This window comes from Alexandromys fortis, unplaced genomic scaffold (genome assembly GCF_014885135.2).
Source record: "Alexandromys fortis isolate MF-2015 unplaced genomic scaffold, M_Fortis_MF-2015_v1.1 scaffold_0, whole genome shotgun sequence".
NCBI classification, from domain to species: Eukaryota; Metazoa; Chordata; class Mammalia; order Rodentia; family Cricetidae; genus Alexandromys; species Alexandromys fortis.
In genome coordinates, this window is record NW_026067949.1 from 6,873,653 (window position 1) to 6,879,652 (window position 6,000).

A 6,000-nucleotide genomic window follows, 5' to 3' on the forward strand; every position below is an offset into this window, starting at 1 on the left:
TAGTTTTGCTCCTGCTTTCTTCTCTGCAAGCCACATCCTCTTTCTAAGTAAGTAGATGAGGATAGAGTGGGCTATATATAAGTACTTCCACTGAACTGAATATGGTCCACAGACAAGCACACCTTGAAGCTAACTGATCTGCATTTCACTGATTTCTTATCTATTTATTTATTTATTTATTAAAGATTTCTGTCTCTTCCCCCCCGCCACCTCCCCTTTCCCTCCCCCTCCCCCAACCAAGTCCCCCTCCCTCGTCAGCCCAAAAAGCAATCAGAGTTCTCTGCCCTGTGGGAAGTCCAAGGACCACCCACCTCCATCCAGGTCTAGTAAGGTGAGCATCCACGAAACTGCCTAGGATCCCACGAAACCAATAGGTCCAGTAGAATCAAAAACCCGTTGCCATTGTTCTTGAGGTCTCAGTAGTCCTCCTTGTCTGCTATGTTCAGCGAGACCAGTTTTGACCCAGGCTTTTTCAGACCCAGGCCAGCTGGCCTTGGTGAGTTCCTGATAGAACATCCCCATTGTCTCAGTGTGTGGGTGCACCCCTCGCGGTCCTGAGTTCCTTGCTTGTGCTCTCTCTCCTTCTGCTCCTGATTTGGACCTTGTGATTTCAGTCCGGTGCTCTAATGTGGGTCTCTGTCTCTGTCTCCTTTCATCGCCTGATGAAGTTTAAAAAGAACTCAAGAAACTAGACCGTAAAAGGCTAATCAACCCAATTATAAAATGGGGCACTGAGTTGAACAGAGATCTCTCAACAGAAGAAGTTCAAATGGCCAAAAGACACCTAAGGTCATGCTCAACTTCCTTAGCGATCAGGGAAATGCAAATCAAGACAACATTTCACTGATTTCTAAATTAGGTCTTGGAAAAGTGAAAGAACTTCTCCAGTGCCTGGAGAAATACTAAATCCAAATTAAGGATTCTCATTTGGGAAATTTGACTTTTTTTTTTTTAACAGAGGGAAGTACTTACTTTGTAAGTCAAGATAACAGTTCCTTAGGAAAAGATACGGACATGAGGCTGCCGCTGATGATGGAACCTTTTCAAATGGGGACAAAAGGTTATTTCTCTCCCGAGTCATTTCATTAATAACTAAGCTGTGTATTTGATTTATGTAATAATCTATATTTATGGTTTATTTTACAACACACAGCTGTGCAAGCTATAAACTCTCATCAGGATAATTGTGGTATAGGTAGGGTTCAAATGCAATGCTAATGCTAAAGAACTGGGGGTGGGATTCTGATACTAGTGGCAGGAAAAATATGCAGTTGAAAACATTCATTCAAATAAAATTTAAGAAAACCCATGCCTTTCTCTACTCTTTTTTTTTCCAATTTGATTTAAGGAGGCAATGTAAATACTTTTCGTCAAGGATGAAATAAAAAAAATGGATAGTAACTTTACAAAATTAGGCATCTTTATATACTAATGAAAAATAAAAATGGTATATGGTATACCTTGGTTTTTTTTTGATTATTGGTGTTTTCACAACCCAATACAAGGTACTCTCTGATCCAGAGTTACACTTTGGTTTGTTCTCTGCCTGGCCTTAGGTTATTCTATGATCTGGTGCTGGCCAGCTCTGTTGTGAATTGCTAGATCTTTTATTTTCATACCGAGTGTGTGCAAAATCCTTCATTTTGTTTCTATCCCATAAAGTGCGAGAGAGAGAGAGAGAGAGAGAGAGAGAGAGAGAGAGAGAGAGAGAGAGAGATTAAAAGAGAGTATTTTACATTCTACTGGAGTTCATGACTGGCTTGCTGTTTAAAAAACATTTTTTAATATAGGAGACCATTAATTACTAGGATTCTGATTGTAATTTCCTGGTCTCGAAATTGATGAACAAAGCCATTTTGGAAAGCAATCAATTTGAAATCTAATTTGTTGGCGAAATGAACCATATAAACAAAATGCCACTTGCAGTTTGTCTAAAATGAGATGTGCTTAACGAGCCCATCATCTTCTGCGATCCTCATCACTGTGGGTCGCAGCCACCTCAAATGTCATCAATCGGATCCAGCACACAGAAAGCTGAGAGCGAATGCTGCACTCTGAGCAGAATGAAATGGCGAACAGATGCTCTGCAATCTTTGCAGAATGACTTTGGGGGACAAGTTGAGGGTGAGAGGATAGTGGCCGCTAACTAAGATCAACACAGTTCAGGGACACTGGCGGTCTGCCCTGTGCCATACACCAAAGTAGCTGGCATGCCTTGAGATACCTCGGACCAGTCGTATGTACCCCTTGATCGAAGAATGCTTACAGAAACTGAATTTGGATTTGAAGAAAAGAATGTGAGTTAGTTTTTTTCCTAAATATGCACAGTCAAATATTCATGCACGTATAATATGCATGTATATAAGCATATATTTGTATGTATATACATATATATGTCAGAGAGAAAGAAAGGGAAAAACAAAGATAGCAATAGGTAACTAACAGGCTAAATGTTGTGAACAGTGCTTTCCACAAAGTTTAGACCCACACTGTCTTGTTCTTTTGCCTAAAATCTTACTAATTCATCTTGAAAGAGCCTAAGACTATACATTCTTGACACATAGCATAAAATTCAGTGACATGTATGAGTTGAAGTTTTTGATAGTTATATTTGTTAGCTTAATTATTTTAAATTTGATAGGTCTTACATATGTTAAGTATTATTTATTTAATTCTATTTGCCTTGCACATATAAAGATGATCATTCCTATCTTTAAGCAAAGGATGCATATTTATCCCATTTCTGGTATCTATTTATTATTATTATTCTTGGAAATGAGAAGTAATTCTAGGAAAAACAATAAACTTCTGCTGTTATCTAATGAAGATCAACTAATTATCAGGATAATTGTGTATCCTGATTGCTGGAGAGTTAGTTTCCTGGGACCAAGCAGAGTCTGCAACTCTTTATTAAAAAAGCACCAAAGAGTCCCATAGAAAAACATCTGTCAAATAGACCTCAATTATGATTGCTATTCTAGAGTATTTTGTGAGGTTAGAGACACTGCATTTCCTAGAACATACCTAGTGATGGACTTATTGCCAAAGTTGCACTGAGTCCTTATATCTATAAGATAAAATATTTTCAGTTGAGATGCATTAGAAAATAAATTTGCCACTGAAAAATGCAGCAATCTCGGTTATACAACTCCAGTCAACATGAAAATGGATATCATGTTACAAGATCATGGATACTAATGATAATGGGGGATGGAGAGCTACCAGGATTTATGGTGAAATACCCCTTTGAGTCAAACAAATCTGCCTTTAGATTGAGGGCTGTACCTATCTGTCATCCTCTTCTGGGTTTGATTTTTTTGCTTGTTTGTTTTTGTTTTGCTTTTTCTTCAAAAAAAAAATCAAATTTAGCTGATGACTTTAGTGCTACTTGATCTTAATATTTTTTTTGTTTGTTTGTTTGGTTTTGGTTTTTCAAGATGAGGTTTCTTTGTAGCTTTGGAGCCTGTCCTGGAACTAACTCTTGTAGACCAGGCTAGCCTTGAACTCACAGAGATCCACCTGCCTTACCTCCTGAGTGTTGTGATTAAAGGCATGCACTGCCAACCACTCAGCTATATCTTAAATATTCTACAGTAGTCATTTGTATTATAGGCTTGGTCCTTGGCTCACAATTTGAAAGGTAGTCAGATAATTACAGTAGAGAAGTAATGTAGGCATGTGCAGTGGAGTGTACAGAGACCTGGAACCTAGCAAGTTTCCCAGTCAATGATCTCTTGTGAGAGATCATGGGTTGCAGGTTCCTTCACCTCCCTTTCTGCCTCTTGACTACTCTGAGATCTTCCTCCACCATGTGACCCACCACAGCATGTTACCTTACCACAGACTAAAACAACCGAGCCAATTAATCATGGAGAAAATTCTTGACACAAGGATTCAAAACAAATCGTTCCTATTTGTTGAATTCTATTTTTGATTCAGTAGCAGTTGGCTGAGAAACACATCATATTGGTGTTTAAACTGGACTCCATACCCAACTAGTTGTCAAGAAACCTTGGATGGCTATAGTTGTTCAATGCTCATTCACAATGATTGCTTGCCTTCTGTGTCCGTGTCCCGTCTGATACCCTTATTTCCCACACATCATTGCGATTGTTAGTGATCCTAACTCGACAATTTCAAATGTTAGAGTAGAGATAATACCCCCTTTCTCATTTATATCCTTCCATGTCTAAAGCTCCTAGTTATTCCAAAACATCATCATCAGAACTTCAGAGCCTTCGGTTTCATTTTCTTGATTTTTCTTAGAAACCAAAAGGCATGGAAATTAAGCTTTTAAGAATGGTTAAACCTGCCTAAGAAGGTCAAAAAAAGTGTATTCATTCAACAACTAGGAAAGGTAGTTCAAATAAAAAAAGTGTTGTCGATATAGTAGGCACTTGAGAGAAGAAGGCAAACGTGTTCTTTGCTTTAAGGAGTTCATTGTGGAATGGAGATCATCCAGAGAGCAGAAAATTACATAGTGTTATGACAACCATGATGGAAGTGAACTTAGAGTGTTTTGAGCACAGTTTTCAGTGTGATTTGAACAAGGAACTGATGAACTAATTGGAAAAGTTCAGCACAGAAATTCAATGTATAAACTCAGAATTCTAGAGACTAAATATTGTTTATATAATTAGTCCCAAAGGTTAGAACAGAGGAATGAATTTGAATCACTTTCCATGATTTGAATTCCAGATTCTAGTACCCTACTCATCTGTACTTGGCCTGGTATTACATTCTCTCACTTATGTAGCAAATATTTAAATTTGCCTTGTGTTAGACACCTGGTTATAGTACAGAATAAAGTAGACTAGGTTTTGAATCTGGTGGGAAGACAGTATATCATGGGAGCAAGAAAAACACCTAACTAGAAATCACATAAGTGCTGAAACATAAAACAAGTATTACAAAATGTGTCTAAGGAGGTGAGATGTATCTCAAATCTAATTAAAAAGAGGGTGGCAATCGATCTGTGCAGAAGCCAGCCCTTTATGCAATGAAGAGTTCCTGGAATGAAAACATGCTAGATATATTATTGTAAGAGAAAGAAGGATTTAAAGGTAACCCACAAGCTAGCAGTGGAACAGGACAATGCAGACTGGCAGAAAGGTTCTCAAGTAGCATCATTAAGAAAGGTAGTTTGGCTATTATGTAGAGAGGCTTCGTTGGGCTGAACCTAGAATGGTGGAAAGGTGACCATTATAATACTTTCCAATGTGAGTCTTGGTGATTAAGATAAAGGAGACCAGGGCTTTGGGAGACAGGATCATGAGAGGCGATGACACAGAAACTTTGAGAGGACAGAGAAAGGGTTTCATGTCAGGGAAAGCTTGTCCTAGTAAGAAATATTCCAGAGACAGCAGAATGGAATATCTCAGAGAGAGCCATAGAGAAGTGGTGAAGCCAAAGGAGCAGTGTGTGCAGCTGATGCCATTCCTCAGAAGGTGGGAAGTTCTCTGGGTCAGAGGGCTATGGAGGACATCAGCATATGGGGGTATTGTATTGTCAGGGCTTGTCATGTTTTATGGTTTGCAGATGTTGGGTGAAATTTCTGGGGGGCATGCATTGATTAAACGTGTAGAGATAAAAAAAAGGAAAAGTATCAACTCAGGACCCTCAAGATGAAGTTCTTAACACAAAGAAGACTTATTTTTCCCCAGAGAGACAGAGGGCAGGAAGAGACAAAGACAGGAGATAGAGAAGGAGGGAGAAGAAGAGAGGAACAAGTAAAACGGGGGAGGGTATGGATAAAGGACTATTTATGGGTAGAAAGGAGATAGATATGGCCCATAGGCAAATGGTGGATTATACAGGTAAAATGGAAAATGCTGTGCTGTAACAAAGAGTTTAATTTTAATTGTGAATGTTAATTAAGTAAGCCAAGGGAAGCTTTTGATTGATGGGCCCCAATACTTTAATAGCTGGACATTGGTAGTCAGCCTCAGGAAGAGGAAAATAGCCAAATAAGGGAAGATATGATGGCTTTAGGAATACAAT